A 25,314-nucleotide genomic window follows, 5' to 3' on the forward strand; every position below is an offset into this window, starting at 1 on the left:
CCCAATTTATAGGCACTATTTTATATTTCAGTTATTTGTTATCATAGAAGACCTGCTATAAATATTTACCTGTATATTGGTCCTTTTCTTCTTTCTTTGATTTCTTTGTGAAATATCCCTGGCTGTTAGATTAGAGAATATATATCATTTAGAAACTCTGATGAAAACTTCTCTTGGAATAAATTTTCAAGTTTGTTACAAGGATTTTTCATCTGTTAGCTGATAAGGATTAGAGAACTTCTGTTGTATAGTATTAACCACTTGACAATATCTTTTAGATATTTGGAAAGTGTTGAATCTTTGGAAGATGCATTAACTTAACAGTGTTTCTATCATGCTTTAAAACTATCAATAAATATGATATTTTTAAGGATTAACTTTCTGATAGTAATAACCTAATCTTATAGCAACAAATCTCTGTTTAGGTAAAGAAATATATATGACACTCATTTGTTTCACATTTTTTTGTCTACATTTTGGTGGCTGAATATATATGCACATTGCTCATGGAGGGACTTTTGATTATACTTCTGCACTTTAACTTTGTCATAGGCTAAAATTACAGGGAAACCAATATTGGTTACAATTAACAAATGCAGTAGCTTTTACCTATTTTCAGCCTTTACTATTTCCCTACAGAGTGGCATCTATTTCTTGCAGAAGGTTTTTTGTAAGTTTTTAACTTTAAGAACCTCTATAAATAAATACTCTTTCTCTTTGTATAATGAGAGTATGAATCTTGTTTTGGTTGGCTTGAGGTGATAAGATCCCATGTTTTATTAATGCCACCTATTTTTGTGGTTTTACTTGAAGTATCTGGTGTCATCCATTTTATTTATTCTTAAGTCATATATTAAGGCTAGTATTATGAAAGTATTTTTTGTCCTAAATATGTTTCTCCAAATAAATGTAAGGTAATCTCAAAAAAGGAGATGCTCCTGTAGAAGGTAGCATTTGAGTAAGTGTGGGGAGCTGGCACTAATCTACAGCCACATAAGGCCAACCTTGAATAGGTTGAATCTCCTAATCACATTATACCAAAGACTTCCTGAATAGGAATCTCCTAATCACATCCTAACTTTGAATAGGCAGATATCTAGGCATCCCCTAATCACATCATAGAGCTTCCTGCCACCAGAAACATCTGAGCAGCTCATCCTTGGGCGGGATACCAACCCTTTGTCTAGGACCCCCACCCTGTACTGTGTTTGAACAACCCTGCCTTCTTTTCTACTGCTATATATATCTGTACTATTGCACCCATTAAAATGAGGCTTGATCAGATGGATTTGCCTTGCCTCCATTTTGCCCGTCCCCTCTCTCTTGCCCTTATCTCTTTCTTCCAGGGTCCACACACTCTGCCTCACAGGCCGAGGCAAGTAAGGAATCTACACAAGCTTCCATATAAGAGATCATTCAGTAAGGGTCAGAAGAAGAAAGAAAAAGTAGTGGTGATTGGTAACTCTACTCAGAGTGTATTGACTCATTTGTTTTTGCTGATCGGATAATAACAATCGAGAAATCTATTGTCTCCCTTGAATACATATAAAAAGAAACATTCTGAAACTCATGAAAAATGGATGGCATTCCCCAATTCATTTGATTTGTGGGTACCAGTGACACAGTCTGAAGGAACATAGAATTCATTGCTGAAGAATTCATAAGTGTTGGGCAGGAAAATGAAAAGCATGTGGGCATGGTTGATGCTTCATTCACTGCTACCCATTAAAAACAAGGCATGTAGAAGAGAAGAAAGGGCTGGTGTGGGAAGTGAAAGTTAACTAAGAAGATGAATTTCTGTTAAACTCTTAAAATACAGGAATAACAGTCCTCTGGCCAGAGATGAAGTATACCTAAGAAAGGTTAGTAAGACTATATTTTCCTAGTACATTTCAAATATAATTTAAAACACTTTAAAATAAAATGGACCCAAAAGGGGGAAAATTGACTTCTTTCTCTCTTCCTCTTTTCTTCTCCCTCTTCTCCCCAACATCACCACAGCAAAATAAAAATACAGAAATCTGTGAAGTCCAAAAGGGAAAAGATTCATGAAAGCAGTCAGTAATGTAACCCATGACTTTATGACTTGACTTCTCCATATGCAAAATTAAAAAGTTTACATAATAATGAATATGAACTGTATATCCTAAAACAAGTGGAGAAATTTGATCTCATATATATCTCTAAGGTATTATGGAATGAAATCTATGATTGGACTACAACTTTAAAAGGGGGAAAACCTTATTAAAATAAAATGGGATAAATAGGTTTGCCTCATAGGATAAAATTGCATATTAAGATTAATTAAACTTGTATGTTCATGTGAAGATATAGTAAGTCAGGGGAGAAGTAAGTTAGCTGTTAGAGTACATGTGGGTATAGGGCAATGTAGAGAAGAAACAAATGACTTTATCCTGGCAGTATACTGTCTTTGTGTCTCTATCACTGTCTATTTCTGTTAAAAACAGAGCAGTTAATAAAATCTTGGCTTGTCTAAAAGATAAATTTATTCTTCAAAAAGTAGAGGAACCAATAAGTGGACTTCTACTCTGGACTGGATGCTCAGTAATAGGGAAGCATTACTTGTAGAAGTGAAGATGATTAACCAACCTCTGAGGGAAACCTTAGAGTTTGAGGAAAGGAAAGTTAATCATAGTCGGGTGCCCTAAATTTTGGGAAAGTGAGTATCAAATGGTTCAGAGGAAGGACAGAGAGGATCCCATGGAAAAAAAATTCTACAGGGAGAAATAGCACAGGACAGATGAGAAACTCTTATCAATTAATAACCTCATTACTTCAACTGACCTTTATGTAAAATTAAGATCCTTCAATATTTTTTTTGACTTCCCCCGAACATGCATGAGCTTCTCAATGTTCTTATTAAACTACAGTACCAGGACAAAATTATATCTTAGTAAAGCAGAACATAAAGGATTATCATCCAGTCAGATTATAAGCATTTATTAAGCACTTATTAGTGTTACTTGTGTTACCTGCCAGGGTAATCAGTTCCAGCACCTGAGGAAGTCACCATGTAATACAGCCACTATAACTGTAGAAGTTATGCCTTTTTAGTGTATTAATTTTTTAGACTGCCAAACCCCACTGCTGATTCATTATTGAATTTATAGTTTACTAAAACCTCCAGATCTTTTATAGAACAAAAACTGCCTAGCCATGCCTCCGCTGGCTTAGGCTTTTGAAAGCCATTTATTTTTTGTACCCAAATGCATGTACCTTGCATTTATTACTACTGAATTTCTTCTTTTTAGACTCTGTCCAGTGTGCTATCCCATCAAGAGTTTGTTGATACCAATAGTGCTATCCAGATGTTAGCTATTTAATCCATTCAGGGTTTTGTGTGTGTGTGTGTGTGTTTTGTTTTGTTTTGTTTTTGTTTTTTAAATTGTGGCTGAATGAGACTTGAATGTATATTTTCCAAATTTCTGATTATCAGTCATATTCTGAACTTCATGGGGAGGAAAGGATGGAAAATCTGAATTCCCACTGAATGGCTTGGGGCATTAATTAAAGAGATTTTATTTACCTGATCCAGTTTCACAGGGGGTTGCATTTATTCTCCTTGCTCCTAAATTGCTGAATAAGAATCCAATTGGTAGGTGTTACAAAAAGACAGATTTGATTTCTACATAAGTAAACATCATTTTTTTTTCTTTTTACTAGAATAGGCTTTCTCTGAAACTAGTGAATTTCTCATCAGTTTTTGATGAAAAACTAGAGAATCAGTTGTCATGGATATCTTAAAAGTGATTTATTTTTTAAATTGAGGTTTGAACCAGATAACCTCTGAGAACCCTCTCTCTTCCAAATTCTATGATTCTGAGACTAAGAGATTAGAGTTCAGGATGAAAATATGTGAATTAGCTAATACTAATATTTCAAAATTAAAATTAATGTAATACAACAATTTCTGTCACATTGTTTTTCACAAAGGAAAAAACATGTAAAATTTTATAACATTCCCATTTTTTTGACCCTATGTTTCTTTTCAAGATTCCTCTGTTCTTTTGGAGAGCCATTTCTTATATTTTTCCTAATTTTCTCAAATGTCTGTTCTGTTTAAAATAAAACACCAAACTTTTTTTAGTGACATCAAACAATTATACATTATAGTAAATTGTATGGAACTGTGTGTGGCTGGGATTAGGAAATGTGATATGTATTTACTCTTCATCCCTGAAGTGTTCTTATGTTATGTGTTTGACTCAATGTGCATAACTTCAAGCTTTGTTGTATCTTTTTGGCAATAGACTGAGACTCATTGATATTATTTCTTATAATGAGAGCAGACTCGAGAGCTCACAAGGACAAACTTTCCTTTGAAATTAAGGTTTCCATTTTTCTATTTGTTTGTCTTTAGCTCCTTAAATATTGAAAGAGCTGTTGTGGAGCTAAAATGAGATGATTTATAAATGACTCCTTTGAGGAGGAAAAATAAAAGTCCTGTGCAAAACTGAAACGTGTCATAGTATGTAAACAACAAGTCAACGTAATATGGGGAAGCCAAGTGGTACAGAGTCTAGATCACCAAGATTTGAATTCAGATCTGAATTTAGATACCAGCTATGTAATCTTGGGCAAATCATTTAACCTCAATATGTACCAATTTCCTTATATGTAAAGTGGGGATAATGATAACATCTATCTCAAAGAGTTGTGAGGAAAAAATGAAATAATGTACAGCACTTAGCACGGTGCTTGGCACATGGTAAGTAGTATATTACTACTAGTAGTACTACTACTAATACTAGCTATTGCTATTATTAGTACTACATGAAAAACAATAAACTGAGTTCCTTCAAATGCCTTAGAGAGATATTAGCCTAAAATTTCCAGTAACCAACTTTTAGGTAATTCACATTTTCTTTCAAGTTCAGTAAATCATTTTGGCTTCTCCTTTTCTCAGTATTGTTTAGCAATATACTTCTGCCTTTGCCATTCTTGTAGTTTATTCATCTATGCAGTATTTTTGCTGACTCAGTAGCACCCTCAGCAGTCCTGGCTGTCAATCATTGGATCTTAAGGAGAAAAGCTGACTTGGTAGAACATTGATGAGGAAGTTGATGCTAGTGAAAACAACAATCTAAATACAAACACACACAGAGTAGGAAAGAAAAAAAGAAATCATTGGGGGGGGGGGGGAAGATGATGAGGAAATGTTTGAAGCAACAGTGAGGACTTTTCAGTTTTTAAAGAAAACAACAGGTAAGGAATGGGAAAACAAAGGATGAATTGTTTTAAAAATGGAGGGGAGAAGCAAAACAACAACAACAACAAAACCCCCAAACAGGAAAGATAGCAGGAGAAATGAAGAGCATAATAGAAAAAAAATGAAGATTCTTCCTTCCACTTTTGGTTGATTATACTTGGCAAGGGATAGATCTAAGGTAGCTTTGGGCAATTCTAATATTCCAAGTGTTTTTTTTTTTATTTTTAACCTCCAAACAGGCATCCAATGAACAATTCTGTCACATCAAAATAGCACCAAAGGAGTCTAACCTTTGTGATCAATAGAAAACCTGTTTTCCATATAGCAGGTTTTCTATTAACTGGTGACATCATTCACTTTAATGAATAAAAAGGTGTTTACATCGTGTGCCTTCAGAGTCATTCTCATTTCACAGTGGACACTCACTTACCCTGTGGGTAAAAATGGTGCTATGAAATAGCCCATTCTCATTTGCTACTACAAATCCCCAGGGAAAAGCATTGTCCTTCAGAGCCCCAGGACCTAGTTAGTATTTAATATGAGCACATTTATAATTGTCATGTGGAATAAAGTTGTGTCTTAAATTTGCTATATAATAATTCACACTTAGGTGCTGTGAGAATGCTTGCCCTTTGTCCTTTTCTAACAACCAAGAAGGTGTGAATAATTTTGCAGTAATTCATTCTTTGGCGGGTCTTGGTTAAATGCAAAAAAACAATGTATTCATCTTCCTCCTATTGAGTATGTGTCTGTGCTTGTGAGGAAAGGACCTGTCTTCACACCCAAGGAAAGAAACCCCAGCTCCAGCTGATTATGCAGCCGCTCTTGGAAAGAAAGAATTATTTAGTGGTTCTTTTTGAGAAAATGCAGCCCCAGATAGGCTCCATTCGCCATTTATTTAAACATAAATTCCAATGATGTGGCAGTGTCTTAATGGCACTGTTCCATCTGCCAGCTGTGTGGGGAGAAAAGGAGAAGCAGGGAAAAACATTATTAACCAGAGCAGAGAGTATACACCCTCGGATCGTGCAAGCTTTGTTTTTCAAATGACACTTTACAGTATGTCTTACGTTTCTCTCTGCAAAGCAAAGTCCTATTCTGGGGGAAATGAGGGGGGTGGCTTTCAGTTGACTGCACAGAATGCTAAAGACCACTGCTGCTGGATATTGCTTCAAATGCCATTGACAATGGTGCTTGAAGGATACAGCTCTCTGGGTAGTAAGTGGGGCTTGCAGGAAAATGTTTATTTACAAAATGGAAAATTAATACAACTCTTGCTCTTGCCAATCTCATTGATTACTTTTAAACGGCTGGGAAAGAAATGACTCTTAAGCAGTTCTGTAGAATGTCTCCAGACTCCCAACTCCACTTATACTTCAATTCCAACTCCACACACAGAGAGATTTGCAATGTCTTGATGGGTATTTTGTGGATGTTCATTATACCTATTGATGAGACATTCTCTGATGCAGTCATTATTAATCCCTGGACTATCATGAAGTAGGCTAATCACTCTGGCTTTCCTCAAACTGAGGTAGCCACTTATTTTCTTTCATAAGCTCTCTTTTAAAAACATTTTTCCAATGTCTTAAACAAGCTTTTGAGAAAATCATTTTAGTATATTCTTCTTTTCAATCCCAAAAAGAATGGGAATGGTAATGGAAAATACCAATACCATACTCCTAGGAGCAATGTGAAAGCTCATTATGGGTAAAATTTTCCTGTCATAGAAGCCTCAGGATATCTGAACTGGAAATGACCCCTTGAGATATCCTTATCTAAGCCACCCCTTATTATAAAGAAGAAAAAATTGAGGCATCAAAAGGTTAAGTGACTTGACCAACAATATACAGACAGTGATCAAGCTGAAACTCTAGTTCTCCTGATTGCTTGACTAGTTTCAGTTCTGTACACACATGAAATTTCCTCCCCCCTACTCCCAAAAAAGGTTTGAGAAACACTGTTCATTGAGAAGAGAATTTATCAAAGTTGGGTCAGCCCTTAGGGAAATATATTGCCTGGTAGGATCAGTGCGGAGTTCCCTGTTACCTTAAGAGAATACAATCTGGATGTAGAGAATGCATGTCTCTGGGAAGCAAAAATGCAGACTCACTGCTTTTGATGATGTTTTCATATAACTTGATGTAGCATATAAGAATTATTGGAACATAGATTTAGAGCTGGACAGGATCATCCCCAATCTTCCACTGCTGCTATAGATGAAGCAACTGAGGCACACAGGATTAAATGACTTGCTCAAAGGTGAAACAACAAATGAGAATCTGAGATGGGACTCAAATCTTCACCTTTCTGGGCTCAGTGACTGATCTGCTACATCATAAATTTAATTTTCTATAAGGTACACTCTTATCAGTAGTGTCTCTACCTTTAATTTCTTTGAATAATATCCCATGTCTAAATCCCTGATCTTGCTTTCTTTAACAAAAAATATTAATATCATTTCTGGTCTGACTGATGGACACCTAAATGATCTAGTTCAACTTGAAATTCCTGGATTCCAGAATAAAATCTCTCATGAGGCAGAGAGAGAGGGAAGAGAACTTTGGCTTAAAACCTTGTGCATGAAGATAACGAATAACAAATATGGCTTAGTGATGAACTAAAAATGCTTCTGATATTTTCATTTGAGCAACTGCTCATTAAAACTAGACTTTCTATCAATTTAATTCCAGTTTCTAGTATGGTCAACAGATCTGTGGAAGAAGGTACATGCATCACTTTTTTAGAAAAAAGAAAAAAAAATCCTCTGGCCATCATGAAGAATACAATTTAGTAGTTTAGTAAATAATAATAATAATTATAATAACTTCTAGAAGGTATAAAGTTGTTGTGGAGATGGAGAGCTGTCCTTGAAAAAACACACTTTGTTATACCCTGACGAGATCATTTAACCTTCAACTATCCCCAGATAATTCTTTAGGACAGTAGGTTTCAAAATAAGTACAGATCTACATTGGCACAACAAAGTTTTCATCAGGAGATCCCCATAGCAATGAAATAAAATCCCATCCAAAAATAATAATTCATGTTTATACAGAACTTTGAGTTTTACAGAGCACTTTCTACACATTAACTCTTGCTATCATTATTCCCATGTTACACATGAGGAAATGGAGGTTCAGCAAAGTTAGAAGATTTGCTCAGAACAACACAATTGAAAAGCATATCATAGATTGGATTTGTAGCCAAAACTATACAAATACAAGTCCAGAGTCTCATTTGTTTAGTCATGCTATTTCATGTGAGATTTCAATTTTTATTGTTTAGTCATTTCAGTCATATTTGACTCTTGTGATCCCATCTGGATATATTTGTTTTTGGTAAATATAATAGAGTGATTTTCATATTTCCTTCTTTAGTTCATTTTAGATAAGAAAACGGAGGCAAACAGGGTTGAATAACTTGCCCCAGTCACACAGATGGTAAGTGTCTAAGGCCAAATTTGACCTCAGGACGATGTCTTCTGTGCATCCACTGTGCTACCTACCTGCCAACGATTTTAATGGTATTGCTTTAAGGAGTTTTTTTGTTTGTTTTTTTGTTTGTTTTTGTGAAACCCAGTATCAATAAATTTGAATATAATTTAATTATGGAATACCTACTTTGGATATAATAATACTTTGGAAAATCCAATGTTTTACCACATTCAGGCATTGATTTTTTTTCAGTCACAAGTGAAAAGGCAAATATTTTTATTCTATTACAGAGATGAGAAGTACATGGAAGGATTGGTTCATAAAAGGATTTCCACTTATCTTTCTATTTCTCAGCTTCAAGAATTCAGAATTAATACTTTCTAAAATGATTAGCCTTAATTAATTTGGATACCATGGTGAGTTTTCATAGGTCTAGCTGCTGTCCTTTCTGGATTTTGATGTTTATTGACTAGTGTTTTATTTCTTTTCCAGAACTGTGATTTCCTTAGCATAGGGTACTTCTGGAATTAGTCAATTTTATAGTTTCAAGGGATCTGAATAGGTATAGAGTGCAACCCCCCACCAAGCAAGTAATCCCTACTTTAGCATCCAAACCAAGTATATACCAAGATTTTGCTTAAATATCTATAATGAAGAGGAACTCTCCCGAGATGGCCCATTCCACTTTTGTTCCTAACTACTTGTTAGGAAGTTCCAATCCACTCTCCTATCCCTGTTCCTAACTTCACTACTAAGTTCATTTCTGCTAATTTCAGCCAAAGGTACCTAGTTTGACCCCCTGGAACCTAGAAAAACAAATTTCATCTATATTCCATAGGAAATGCCTTCCAGTATTGAAATTCCTTTAAAAGAAGATATTTTCCTAGGGGCACTGAGTTAAAAAAGTAATCAGACAAAAGTCCTAAGCTAATTTATATTTTAGAGGCAAAACCTGACTTCAGGTATTCCTATTTCTAGGGACAGCTGTCTAACCAATATATTATTTAATATTTGTCTGAAATTTTAGTAGTATCAGGAAGAACAGGAGTTGCAGCAGCAGTGACAACAGTAAACAATGCTTTAGGGTTTTAAAACATGTGTGTAGCACATTAAAGTCAATTCAGCTTCAGTGTGGGTTGAACAGTATTTGGTAGTCAAAAAAATTTTATATTCATCTAAAAACTCCATATGATATAATAAAGATGACAATATTACCTTAACTAATCTATTTATTTAGCGCTATACCAATCAAACTCCCAAAAAACTATTTTAATGACCTAGAAAAAATAACAACAAAATTCATATGGAAAAACGAAAGGTCAAGAATTTCAAGGGAAGTAATGAAAAAAAAATCAAATGAAGGTGGCTTAGCTGTACCAGATCTAAAACTATATTATAGAGCAGCAGTTACCAAAACCATTTGGTATTGGCTAAGGAATAGATTAGTTGATCAGTGGAATAGGTTAGGTTCAAGGGATAAAACAGTCAACAAATATAGCAACCTAGTCTTTGACAAACCCAAAGACCCCAGCTTTTGGGATAAGAACTTACTGTTTGATAAAAATTGCTGGGAAAATTGGAAACTAATATGGCAGAAACTAGGCATTGATCCATACTTAACACCGTACACCAAGATAAGGTCAAAATGGGTTCATGACCTAGGCATAAAGAATGAAATTATTAATAAATTAGAGGAACACAGGATAGTTTACCTATCAGACCTGTGGAAGGGGAAGGACTTTATGACCAAAGCAGAACTAGAGATCATTACTGATCACAAAATAGAAAATTTCGATTATACCAAACTGAAAAGTTTCTATACAAACAAAACTAATGCAGACAAGATTAGAAGGGAAGCAATAAACTGGGAAAATATTTTTACAGTCAAAGGTTCTGATAAAGGCCTCATTTCCAAAATATATAGAGAATTAACTCTAATTTATAAAAATTCAAGCCATTCTCCAATTGAAAAATGGTCAAGGGATATGAACAGACAATTCTCAGATGAAGAAATTGAAACTATTTCTAGTCATATGAAAAGATGCTCCAAGTCATTATTAATCAGAGAAATGCAAATTAAGACAACTCTAAGATACCACTACACACCTGTCAGATTGGCTGACAGGAAAAAATAATGATGATTGTTGGAGGGGATGTGGGAAAACTGGGACATTGATGTATTGTTGGTGGAGTTGTGAACGAATTCAACCATTTTGGAAAGTAGTTTGGAACTATGCTCAAAAAGTTATCAAACTGTGCATACCCTTTGATCCAGCAGTGTTACTACTGGGCTTACATCCCAAAGAGATTATAAAGAAGGGAAAGGGACCTGTATGTGCATGAATGTTTGTGGCAGCCCTTTTTGTAGTGGCTAGAAACTGGAAACTGAATGGATGTCCATCAGTGAGAATGGCTGAATAAATTGTGGTATATGAATATTATGGAATATTACTGTTCTGTAAGAAATGACCAACAGGATGATTTCAGAAAGGCCTGGAGAGACTTACACGAACTGATGCTGAGTGAAATGAGCAGAACCAGGAGATCATTATATACTTCAACAACAATATTATATGATGACCAGTTCTGATGGACCTGGCCATCCTCAGCAACGAAATCAACCAAATCATTTCCAATGGAGCAGTAATGAACTGAACCAGCTATGCCCAGAGAAAGAACTCTGGGAGATGACTAAAAACCATTACATTGAATTCCCAATCCCTTTATCTATGCCCACATGCATTTTTGATTTCCTTCACAAACTAATTGTACAACATTTCAAAGTCTGATTCTTTTTGTACAGCAAAATAACGTTTTGGTCATGTATACTTATTGTGTATCTAATTTATATTTTAATGTATTTAACATCTACTGGTCATCCTGCCATCTAGGGGAGGGGGTGGGGGGGTAAGAGGTGAACAATTGGAACAAGAGGTTTGGCAATTGTTAATGCTGTAAAGTTACCCATGCATATAACCTGTAAATAAAAGGCTATTAAATAAAAAAAAATAAAAAAAAAATAAAAACTCCATATGAAGTATGTATTAGGATCTAGGGAAGGCATACCACCCAGCTTATATGCTATGATTTTCAAGGATAAGGATTTGGGTAAATGATGATGTCCACATATCAGTTATCAGTTTGCATCATTCTTTCTATCTTCTCTTTTATGTTTCTGTTGAGTAGGATCATAAGTTCACATTCTTTTGAGGCAGTTCAACATAATGTCTCACATAATAACAACTTCTTATCTGTCATTTAGGGTCACACAGTTGACCAAACACCCCAAATTTGACTTATATTATCATTTTGCCCTACTAATTATATCCATGAACTCATACATATAATTATCTTCATTTTCAGAGGAAATTTATTCTCAAGAAAGGAAAAAAGAAAGAAAAAAAGAAGAAAAAGAGAAGGAGGGAGAGGGGAAGAAATAAAAGGAAGAAAGGAATCAAAGAAGAAAGGAATCAAGAAAGAAAGAGAAGAGAGCAAGAGAAGAAAGAAAGGAAAGAACCAAAGAAGAAATGGATAGAGGGGAGCTGAGAGAAAGGAAGGGAAAAATGGACAGGGGGGAAATGGAAGAAATAGGAGAGAAGAGGAAAATATGATTATGATCCTTATTTACTATTCATACTTTATCTAGAAAAAATAAATCTTTTCCTTCCCACTTATATCACTCCCGCAAAGAATATGAGATTTGATTTTTAGAAATATGATTTTCTTGAGGTTTATTTTCAAATGCAATTAAAAATGAGATACTTGCTATTTCTCTTACTATCTGATGTGGAGGCCACTGATATAACTATTCAATTCAATGCAATTCAAGAAACTTTAAAGCATCCTGTTAGGAAGGGATACAAAGCCAAAAATGAAATCATATCCATCCTCAGAAAGATTAATATTCTCTTGGGAGGATATAACCCACAGATGAGCAATATAAAGTATATACAAAGTGGAGCTTTGAAAGAAAGTTTGAGATTCTTAATGCTGATGAGGAGGGAGCATATTCTAGATGTGGTATGCTACCTGTGCAAGTGGACAAAGGCATGAGTTGGAATGTCAAGGATCAGAAGAAATGACTTTCCTCACTTTACTTTTAATATGCCCTTTTCTCTCCACCTAGCTTTATTCCTATGATCTAGGGTTATATGACATGACTGCATCAATTAGCAGTGCATTCCTTAAGCAGTCAGCATCGAGGTTAAAAAAATAAACAAACAAATGCTTGCTGCTCTGTAGACAAAACAAGCCAGGACAGAATTTAACTTTCTTTAGATTAAAAGAACTCAGAGGATTTGGAGAAGAAATATAGCCAGGAAACTTGAATGAGGAGTAAAGACTTGGGAACTCGCACCTTTTACAAAACTAGCCTTTCTGGTAGGTCCTCCATTCAGTCCTTGAGAGAAAGCCTAAGTGACAAATCACTTCTGCTTTGAGCTTTCTAAGCAGAAAACTGCAAGTCAGCAGCAGAGAGCAGTATGGAGCCATCTTTGAAAGCAGAAGACAGCTGAGGAAAGACAAGTAGCCAAGAAGAGGGGGAGGGAGTAGGAAGGAGAGAGGAAGAGGTCCAGGCACTGTCCAAGGTCCTGATTACTTTTCCTATTTATGTATGCCCTTTCCAATATAGGCAGCAGGTCCCTGCATGGAAGAGAATTCATACAATGTATGATTCTCTGTCTTCACCCCCACTCCCTCCCTGTTTCTCCTATTTGCCTTTTCTTTAAAGCCTCAGTTTTGTTTGAGGGGGGATTTCTTTGCTGGCTTCAGGCTCTGTTTAGGAGGAATGAATATAGGAGACTGAATTGGCTGGCTGCAGTACAATTCCATGCAGGAAATATTAATCTACATTTCATATTCAGCTAGGATATCCCAAACCTCCAGCTCCACAGACAAGCTTATAGACATACACAGTATATCTACATCCTGAATGTCTTCTAATATTTTCTCTTCAATTCCCTTTGGTAACTCTTTGGGTTAGAGAATGTTATTATATCGTTGATCTCAGTTTGGTTGAATTGCTATCTAATTTAAGTCAGGATCAAATGCAGTGTTTGAAGAGGAAGCAGGGCATGTGAACACAGAGAAGACTCTTTGGGAATCTGTCATATTAACAGTAGATGGGGGCTTCTTCTTTTAATTAAGAAAAAAAGGGAAAGAAACATTGAAGTTAATGCCCTCTCTGTAAATGACACAAGTTGGCTCTCCCTTTTGTTCACTATCAACATCATCTAATGCCAAACTCCTAGAAATCTTAGCTTTTGCCAATTTGTGGAAAGGAGCTTTTCGAAAGCAACAAAATTTATCTTTACTGTTTTCTGAGTGTGTAAGTATATACATCTGTGAATCTGTACTGAACCCTCTTTTTGTGCATGAATGTGTAAGTGCCAAAAGGCATTGGAACACCAAAAAACTGGATTGAGCATTTCTTATAATTGAGCTCCTATGCTTTCACCCACAATTTATTGCTCCCTTGATTGGCTGGCATTGTTTAGCAAAAGACAGTCCAGAAGAGTTTCTGGGCTGTGCTTTCCATCTAGGAGTCTTAAATAATAACCTAGATTTCTCAGTGATAGGAGTAAGTTAAAAGGTTATCCTATTCCTTAAGGCCATCACTATCAAATGAGTACTGGTCCTATTTCCCTGTGGGAGAAAGGTTTTTTGTTTTTTGTTTTTTTTGCCATGTTTTCTTAGAATAAAATAGATCTTTTTCCTAAGGCATGTATACATGGATATTAAAGAAAGATGCAGTGATATTCTGTATCAAGAAGGTTAAACTCATAGGATTATATGAAAACATTCATTTTACCCTTACTAACCTGTAAAGATTTCATTTGGCTTCATTTATCTTCTCTCTTACCCTATGCTAAACCATCCCTGGCTTCGATGAAAGAATCATGTCTCCATTCATTTCCTATCTTGCTGAATTGCCTTCACATTTCCTATCATCTGCACATAATCCTATTCTCTCCATTATTGTCTTAATACCAAGTACAGCACAAGATAATGGATAGGCACTGTAATAACAGCGTGGCCTGTAGGAGCCCCTCGAGGGAAATATCTCTGACGCTGGTGGAATATTAATGTATCCCAGGTCCCTGATCTCCCCCTTTCACTTCATCTCCTGTTTTCTAAACTACATAATGACTCTCATATCCATGACAAAAGCATTAGAACAGAAAAAGCCTCATTGATGAGCAGCAGGGCTGTGTGATATTAAGGAGCTCTGTTCTTACTTCTTTGTATGATTTTTGACCACCATCAGAGACTGTGTATGCAGGTAATTTCTGATCTGAATAGATATTGGTATAAAAGAATATTATCATATTTGGCTAATCCAAATGCCCATCAGATGCACTACAAGGAAATAAATTAAAATATAATTCTTCTGTCCCTAGAATGGCTTGGGACAGATTAAAAACAAACACCTTGATGTCATTTAGACTAGGTGGTAGATTGTTTTCTGAGAAGCTTAATCATCAGCAGATTAGGAATAGAACAGTAAATCAAAGAAAGCCATATCAAACCCTGTAGATTGGGTTGTAGCTACAATTTACTGTACATAGTTTTTTTTTTTTTAGTAAAAGAGAAAGAATTGATTTTTCCCTAGGTATAAATAGAGTAGCCTAGAAGAATTATGCTATTCATATTGAAAGTGGGATGTCAAAGAATATAAGGCCCTAAGTAGTATAGTAATACTCTTGGATTTCTTTACAGGACATAAGACATCTTTAATTTTCCTGTTCAGGAAAACTTAACTTCGATCATCGGAACTTCTCTTCTATTTAGAATCCCAAACCTTCTTCTGTCTTGTTGCTAGCATCCAGTGTAGGAATTAGGAATAGGATAAGATTTAAAAAATCATACATTTAAAGCAAGAAAGGCCCTTAGAAGTCATGTAGTTCAATAACTTCATTTTACAGATGAAGAAACTAAGATCCAGCAAGATTAAGGAAGTTGCCTGAAGCTATTCAAGAAGTGTCAGAGCCAGGATATGAGCCAATATCCTTTGCTTCCAAATCTAGTACCATTTCTAGGGGGAAATTATGGGTAAGATAGGAGGCTGATCAAAATTAGTCTAAATAGGTCTAAATGGAAGATAATGTTCCTGGATTTCCCTCTGCCCATTAAAAAACAATCATAAAGTTCACTTCTCTATCGGTAGAATGTCAATAAATTAGTCTATAAAAGACTCCTTTCTTCATCTGTAAATATGTATTATATCCTTCAATACTGAACTTGAGTTTTTGTATTCTAAATGTACTTTTGATTAAAAATACTGAATTGTCTTCAGTCACTTCAGTTCAGAATAGTGAAAGGGAAACTCTAATGAGCTTAAAGGCCCCTTCCACCCCAAATCTTGAGTCATCTATCATCTATTCATACCTTCATCTAACATCATCTATCCATTTATATCTATTTATCCATCCCTTCATCCATTTGTGAAGGACAAAAATATTTAAGACATGATCCCTATGTTTGAGGAGCTTACAGCCTTCAGGGGGAGATAAAGCCATTAGCAGAAATATTTAGAATATGAAGTTAATTTATGAAAACTGCCCTAGGATAGAAATAGTACAATGAGCAATGGATTTGAAGCTATGAAAAGTGAGTTCAAATCTTGATTTTCTTTCTTAGAGTCTGAATAACTTTGTGAAAATAAATTAACCTCTTTCCTACTCTGTTTTTCATCTGTAAAATGAAACTAATAATATCTTTGAACTTCCCTGGCTTCCTCAATTCAGTTCAAATACTAATTTAGCATGAAACCTTTTCTGGTACCTCCTTTCTTCTCAACTTTTCCTCTCTCATTTCTGGTTGTCTTTTTTTTTTTTCTAAGTGTACTTCCCATACATTCTGCATATATCTTATATGTACTTCGTTTCTTTTTTCATATTGTCTCCCCAATTAGAATATGAGTACTTTGAAAGCAGAGCCTATTTTTACCTTGCTTTGTACTCAGTTTTTAGAATCTTAAACATCTTTAAGAAATGCAGAGTTTGAAGATGGTGAAGTAAAGGCAGGAACTTGCCCAACTTCTTCCCCAAGCTGCTCCAAATTTCATTAAATATTGACTCTAAATAAATTTTAAAGCATCAGAATACCCCAAAAGACAAAGTAGAACATTTTCCAGCTGAAGGAAATTTAGAAGCTCAGCAGAAATATCTCTGACACTAGGGTGGGAGCCCAGCATGCAGTCCCAGTGCAGAGCTTGCTGCCCAGACCCAAACCCAGCCAACCTCTGAATCAGGCCAGTAATGGTTGCTACCAGACCTGTAAGCCCAGAAATACCAGAGAACCTAGAAAGTCAGCAAAAGAGGTCTGTGGGAGCCCAGAATGCAATCCCCGTGCAGTCCTGGCCTCAGCTCTGGCCCTGACCCCAGCATCAGTGAGACAGGATCTCTTTCTTTCACAACATGATGTTTTTGGAAATGTTTTGCATAATTCCACATGTAGTTTCTTAATTGTGTGTGGGGATAAGGGAGAGAATCTAGAACTCAAAAATCTTAAAAAATAAATGTAAGAAAAAAAGTTTTGAATGTCACTGGGGGTGGGGGAATAAAATAAATAAATATTTTTTAAAAGAAGTGCACAGGTTCCAGGAATTGTACTCTGTTTTGAATAGATCGCATTTTGAGAATTTTGTTCAGTTCTTGATGCTACATATTAACAACAACACTGATAAGCTGAAGACCATCCAAGGGCAGAAAACAAAGATAATAAAAAACTGGGAGTTCTTCAGATCAGTTGAAGGAACTAGAGATGTTTAGCCTTACGACAAGAACTTAGTGTGATATGATAAAGGTCTTCAGGTGTTTGAAAGTCTATCATGTAGAAGAGGGATTTGTTCTGCTTGGTCCTAGAGGACAAAACTTGATAACAGGTAGAGATTGATTGCGAAACAAAAGGTTTGATTTAGGGAAGAACTCATTAAAATTTAAAGGTATCTGGAATTGAAAAGAGTAGCTTCATTGATTCCCCCTTTTATAAATCTTTAAGTAAAATCAGAATAGAAACTTAATGGGTATGATGTAGTTTTTCTTTCTCAGATAAACACTGAACTCAGTGGCCAAGCAATCAGTCAAATTTAGTTACTTATATATACCTGTTACCTAGTTATGTGCTAAAATACTGAATTCCACCTTTAAGGAGCTTACATTCTGTGAAGAAGATAGCATATACACAAGTTTTATTTGTCTCATAGTTGAATTAGAGCAAAGACTGGATTTGCAGATTTACCAGAAATTGGCAGTTGGGAAGCTAGTAAAAATATGAGCTTTATTATTAGGTAGAGCAGCAAGGAAGAAGAAAAAGAAGGAGGAAGAGAAGGAAGAAGAGAAGGTGGTTTATATTGGAATAATAATATGTTATGAAGAAAAAGCAGGAAGCATAAACTGGAAAGAGAAGATGATGACATCCTTAGAGAGAAAATAGAGAAGATGAGGACTAGAGCTGAATAGAAGAGCAATGAGTGCAAATGGCAGGGGGAAAGATTTTGGAACTATGGAAAAGACAAGAGGATGACATGATACAGCATGACTATCACCTGATGATTTTAAAGCCCTGGTTGAGATTTTAACAATTGACACTGAGGCATGAGTAATCTATAACCTTCCATGCTATGTCAGAAAGAAGAGTGGCCAAAAGGCAGATAGCCTTGAAGCTTGACATTCGATATTAGTGTTGTAAGACTATATTGACAGGGTCCTTCCTTGTCTGTTGTAAGAAAATAGATCCATTAAGGGAGAAGTCAATTGTTACTCATCTGGAAGTATGGAGGGTAGAAAGATGTTTATGATATCCATTGTGTCTATGGAGCAGATATGTTACCTGATTTAGTTTCTTGTTCTTTTCCTTGATGTTCTATTTGAAATAAATGCCTTGCAATTTTAGATTGATGTGAATTTTGTATAGTCTGGCATGAAAAATATATTGATGGGGGCTCGGGACTTGATTAGAATACTGACATGGGAAAGTAGTGAGGTGATTCAGATAGCAAATTTTTTGTGCCAAGTTCTATTTATTAAAAGATTTATGTGCAGTCATACAGAGAAAGGAAAACTGAAAAAATACACATTGATTATTATAATTTTAAAAATAGTAACAAATTCAAGAATTTCAGTCAAAAGGAATCAGGAATCACAGTGAAATTAAATATTATTCTTTCAAGGTTTGTTTTTATGTAATTGTCCCTTTAGCAAACTGCAAATAATTTGGAGTTTATGGTTATATATATCTATATATCTTTAGTTATTTTTATTTTATTATTTATTTTAGTTTGTTAAATTTATAATACAGTTTTTTTTTAAAAAGAGAGAACAAATATTCAACTCTTTCTTTGATTTTATTTATTCCATTATTCTATGCTAGAAAGCAAAACAAAAAAATGATTATAGGGAATTGAGATCCAAGATAAGTGACAAAATGACAAGGGAATACTTAGATTCCTCAATGAAGAAAGGTCTCCAAGCCAGGAATAACTATACTCAAGGGTTCAGAAAGAACTAGCTGATGTAATTACTGAATAACCTTTGAAAAGCAATGAAAAAATGGAGAAGGGTTTCAGGAATGAAAACAAGCAAATATCATCATGATTTTTCAAAAATTAGACTCAGAAGACTTGCATTCAAATCCTCACTATATCCATAGATCCTGTGACCATGAGCAAGTTATTTAACCTTGAGACCGTATTTCCGCATCTATAAAATGAAATGACACCTGTGTCAGGTTTATTGTGAGGCTTAAAGAACTTAGTATATGTAAAGTGCTTTGAAAACTTTTAAATAATATAAATATGGCTTTTAAGAATGAGAAGCATATAAAGCCTTCAAATCATAAGCCATTGAGCTACATCTATATTCTTAGCAAAAGTCAAGGGCATACCATGCAGACAAGAATGTAAAAGTGTTTATAAAGGAAGAAAGGCTCACAGAGGGCCAACATAATTTAGTCAAAAGGAGATCATACCAGACAGTAGCCTCTTTTATCTTTTATTCATAATAGAAATGACTAACATTTTATAACGTTTTAAAGTTTGCAAAACATTATATATAATATATATACACACATGTATACAGATACAAATATGAGTATATATATGTGCATGTGTATATATATATGTGTGTGTGTTTATATGTAATACATATATATATATATATATATGTATGTATGAGAGGGAGATATCTCATGTGTTCTTCACAACCCTATGATTTAAGTGTTATCATTAACCTAATTTTACATGTTAGGTTACCTAAACTCAGAAAGATTAAAGGGCTTGTCCACAGTCATACAATTAATGTGTCTGAATTGGAATTTAACTCTTAACTCCCAAGTGTGATAGTCTATTTACTATACCACTCAATTGCCTCTTATTTATATTTTCATTCTCTGTCTCTTTTTCCTCTCTGTCTCCCAAAAAAAATAGAAATCGCAGAGCGAGATATAGACCCCAAAATGGAATGAATATGGTTCTTCTCATTGAAAACAATCAAGTGGAATGACCACTTGTTGGGTAGATTGTAGAAAGGAATCTTTTTCAAGTATGTATTGTATTGAGTTTCTTCCAAATTCGCCATTCTTTGGATCTGTGCTGTCACTTGAATATAAATAAAGTGTCTTGGTAGTGCAGAAAAGGGAGATAACATGCTTATGAAGATAATAAACACAGGTTTAAACTCATGTTGACATTAAGATACACAGTACCTCGAATGCACAGTGGTTTCATTTATATGCCTCTTTCCATCCTCTAGTATTAGGTCTTATACTTCCTTATATTTCTTCAACTGTCTAGTATATTATTTTTCCCATAGAAGGCATGCATATTTAATAAATTAGATCTTTCTAAGGAGGAAGAAGAAGAACATTTTACGATAAGGCTGTTAACAATTGATATTCAGTTTAATCAGAGCCATTTCATCTTATGAACTTTGTAAAGCTTAAAGCACTATGTCAATGATATTACTGTTATTATTATTATTATAAGACAATTCCCATTGGAGCAGACTACAAGACACCTTTTTTTTTTGCATAGTATTTTATGATACTAGAATTTTGCTATTTCAAATATTCAAAATAAGTGAGCCCTTGGCTGGGGTCTAGGAAGCTTTTTGTTGTTATAAGGGCAATTGTTTTCAATGATGTCCATTATAATGGGATTTAACCCAGATATGGACATTTCCTCCAAAATTATGAGATCCAGATGGAATCGTTAAGTGACTGATAGCCCAACATCCTCTAAGAATGATAGTACATTAGCCACTATAGAAAATGAAAAGGCCTTTTAAAGTTACCTGATCAGAAAATCATCTTTTGTTATCAATGTTGGTTTTTACTTAAATATCCCAAGCAATGTAAGTTGGAGGTTTTCCATATTAAGACTGAATCATAAGACTTAAGTTCTTTGCTCCCCCTTTAAAGTTCAGCAACAATTTAAATGCATAGGCTTTCACACATAACTTCCACTTTAAAAATATGAAGAAATATTTTGATATGTGCCCAAAAGAAACTGTTGAGGGACTATTATAAAATACTATGCTGTTTATTTCCTGTGACAAGCCAACCAGCTTGTACACTACATCTAAGATTAAATCTAGCAAACATACTAAATCTAGTAAATTTAATAAATAAAATGATAAAGGTCTAGCTGAATGCAGAAAACAAGTGTGCAGGGAGTATGCACCATATTTTAAAATTAATGGACATGATCTTACCAAAGATTGGAGAGTGAGTTGTTAAGATTTGGATTTGAATTAACTCCTATCTTTTGTGTGACTGGCCTTTTATTATAGAATAGAATTTAAGTAAATTATGTAAAAAAAAAATCTGACATTAGTTTTACATTAGCTGGAAGATTTAGGCCCTTAATATGTCAATGATTGATGACAACTGAAGCATAAAAACAATATAATAGATTTCAAATCTTAAGAGCCCTGGAAATAATGTAACCACATAATAAAATGAAAACATGAGGCTTAAAGGTTCTTCTGATTTGTGAATGGACTAGATGTCCAGGCATGATCAATCATAAGAACTAGACAATATAGATAACAACATAGACAATTTTAAAATAATCAGATCCAAATTTTGCTGGAATACATGGTCAGTGTTTTATAATGGAAAAGGCACATTGGACTTGGAGTGAGGATGACCACGCTTTAAATCCTTCTTTAGACACTAGCAAATGTGATCATGGGTAAATCATTTAATCTACATATTTCTCAATTTCTCTCCTTCAGAGAGGGAGAGAAAAGAGAGGTAATAGGGAAGAAGAGAAGAGAAGAGAATTTCTAGAAAAACTGTGTTGAAAATATCTCAATGACAGAATAATGGAAGTTTAGTTATGCTGAAACATGAGATAGAAGAAGAGTTATGACCACAAAAGGGTAAAACTGGCCAAATTGACTTGGGTCATTTTACTTGAGATAGACTCATCTTCAAGAGAAAGAACGAAGTGTAAGTAGAAAAGGGACAGGATGCTAACAATATCAGAAACAGAATGAATGAAGAATCCAAAAGAATGAGCAGAGAAGAAAATTTTGATATCCAGATAAGAAAGAGCCTTTCATGGTTTGGGGTAAAACAAGCAAGGCATCATTATGATTAATTTCAGTTTGTTACCTAAGTAACTAGCAGGTGTCACTAGCAAGGGTAGATTGGTTGAAAATACTTTACAAACCTTTTCTCAAAAAGGTAGCCCCTGTACCTTCAGGGTGTGTACAAATAGATAAATGAATTATTCACTTCTAGCATTTAGGAAATGACAAGATGTTTAACAAGAAAGTTTAAAGAAAGGATCTGGAATTCTTTAAATCTCTCGTAGAATGGAATGCACATAAAATGGCTGGCAGGACTGTCTTTAGTTGGGGGAAGAAAAGCCTTGGGGGAGGTTGAGGGAAAGGGATGATAACTTTTCAATTATTCAATTATCAAGTTTTTGATCAAGCATCAGTTATGTGCCAGGCATGTTTATGGGGAAAAATATTATAGCAAGTAGGTCACTAGATTTAGGGAAATAATATGCAATAAGTCTGAGAAGGTAGGCTGAAACTAGGATGTGAAGGACTTTAAATGTCAAAAAAAGAAAAGATCCTAAAAATGGTAATGATCTTCTAGAGCCTTGGGGTCAAATAGGAAACGTGTGCTTTAGGAAATTCACTTCACTAGTGGTGTTGTTTTGGGGAAAAGGATTTGAGCTAGAGAAACCAATTAAGAGGCTATTTCAGTAGTACAGGTGAGCAGTGCTGAAGATTTGGTTGTGGAAGGAAATAACTGTGAATGGAAGGGGATGGTTGGGAGAAAGGTTGTGGAGGTCAACTTGTTATCTGATTAGATAAAGGGATAGTAGCCAGTGAGTCACAGTAAAGTTATGAGGATAACTCTGAAGTTAGGAATTTGGATGAAAGAATGGGTGGTGGGGATCCTTGAAATAAGGAAATTAACAAAAAGGGTGGATTTGGAAAGAAATAGGAGGGCTTTTGTTTGGCCTAATTATAGAATATCCCATGAGGAAATAATGTCTTATAGGCACGCAGTGATATGGTTCTAGGATTCAGGAGACAACCTAAAACTAGCTATAGAGAACAGGAAAATATATGAAAAGAGATAAGTAAATCTTTGTGAGATGATGATATCATTAAAACAATTAATAGGGCTTCGGGGAAGAGAGTCCAAAACAGTCTTAAGGATATACATTAAATATGCCCTAAACGAATAGGATATTGATAATGAATCTGTGAAGAAAGGGCTACACAAATAGGAACAAAAATACGAAAAATAGTTGCAAAAGTACAAGAAAGAGAGTACCCAAAGAGCCAAAAGTCGCAATTGTTGTAGAGAGATCAAGAATGAGGACTGAGGGAAAAAAAAAAAAAAAAAAAAAAACACTAGATTTGACAACTAAGAGCTCATTGTTTGCTTTGGAGAGGTCAATTTCAAATGAGTGGTGAAATCAAAAGTTAAACTGCAAGTTGTCAAAGAGATAAGAGAGTGGAATTGAAGAGAATAGATACTCTTGTTTTTTGAATAAGAGTTTGGTTGTGAAAGTGTGGAGATATTGGGGAAAATAGCATGAGCAGGAAGTAAGGTCAACTGAAACTTTGGTATTGTTCTATTTTATTTTTAAGGATAGGGAATAATGGGTTATGAATATAGGTAGCAGGGAAGGAATCAGTAGATTAGATGCTGTTAAGTATCAGAAAGAGAGGATGATTGGCTGAAGGAGATAGGAGTATATGAGATTAAATGTACAGGTAGAGGGTTCACTATGTTACCTCTTATTCAGCAGCCTCTTATTCAGAGATCAAAGATCAGGATGATGACAAAGGATGTTGAGATACAGAGTAAGGAAAAAGAGAGTTCACAGAAATGGTCTTTATATTCTCAGTAAAGTATCAGGTAAGTTTTTCAGCTAAGAAAGAATAGGGAAATGGTGACTCTTGAAGTTTTTCACTTGGAATAAGGATTAGATTTGTTCTGTTTATATGGGAAAAAAACAAACGTATAGAAACCACAAGGTAGAAAATCAAGTTTAAGCTTGAACATTAAAGAAAAATAAATTTTTTCTAGTAGTAGTGGTATATGCCTGTAATTTCCACTAGTGGTGAGGCTGTGGAAGACACTATCAGCTGTAGGGTAATAAAGAAAGGCTTCTCAGAGAAAGTAGAATTAGAATTCAGGATTTTGAAGGCAATAACTCATCTTAAGAAGGAAAGGTGCATTCCATATTTGGGGACTGGCCAGTTCAAAGGCACAGAGATGGGAAAGAGACTGCCAGGTGTGAAGAACAATCAAGAAAAACTTTTCGTCCATTATATTTATCTAGTTCTGGCCAGTGGAGATCTTCAAAGAGACATGGGTTGATCACTTATTGGCAATAAGTAATAAGAATTCTCTTTTGAGGTTTGGGTTGAGGCAGATATGTGGTAAGTCCTCTTACAATTCAGTGATTCTATATTCCACTAATAAGCACTTTCATTTGTTTGGCACTTTAAGGCTTAAAAAAATACTCCCCTAACTCTCACAATAATCCTATGAATTAAAAAGTAGGATTTACAACAAGATCCTGAACTGAAAGGGGAAATAAATTATTAAAAGTACTGAATTTGGGGATGACTCAATTGTTAAGCTCCCTGGAAGGAGAGAATGGGGTACTTGGGGATATGTGAAGAATTAGATAGAATTTACTTTAAAAGCTACAATGTAAGGTGTCCACAGTTTCAGAATAAATTAAAAAATCTTATATTTCTTAGATATTAAGATGGAGCTAAAATTGGGTTGTTATGAATATACCCAATACCAAGATAAATCTTAATCCCTCTATGCCTTCTCATCTTGAGAGTTGCTTGTGGATGATAAAGGAATCAACACACTGCCTAAATTTTAGGATTTTTGCAGGAACTTCTTTTTCCTGCTTCAAAACACTTCCTTTTACAATCCATGTTTCTTATGCAAATTTTCTTAGAAATAAAATATGTGTTAATAGGTGAGTGTCCTATTTAACTGGTGTGAGTGAGAACAGTCTGTTTCATTTCTTGAAGGGACATAACCTTGTTTCCCAAACTTGGAAAATAAATTAGGCCTAGGAAGAGAGCTTCAACACATCTAAGTGAGATTCAGGAGAGGCAGATGGGATGATAGAGAAAAGGTTCA

This window comes from Sarcophilus harrisii, chromosome 4 (assembly GCF_902635505.1).
Source record: "Sarcophilus harrisii chromosome 4, mSarHar1.11, whole genome shotgun sequence".
In the NCBI taxonomy this organism is placed as follows: domain Eukaryota; kingdom Metazoa; phylum Chordata; class Mammalia; order Dasyuromorphia; family Dasyuridae; genus Sarcophilus; species Sarcophilus harrisii.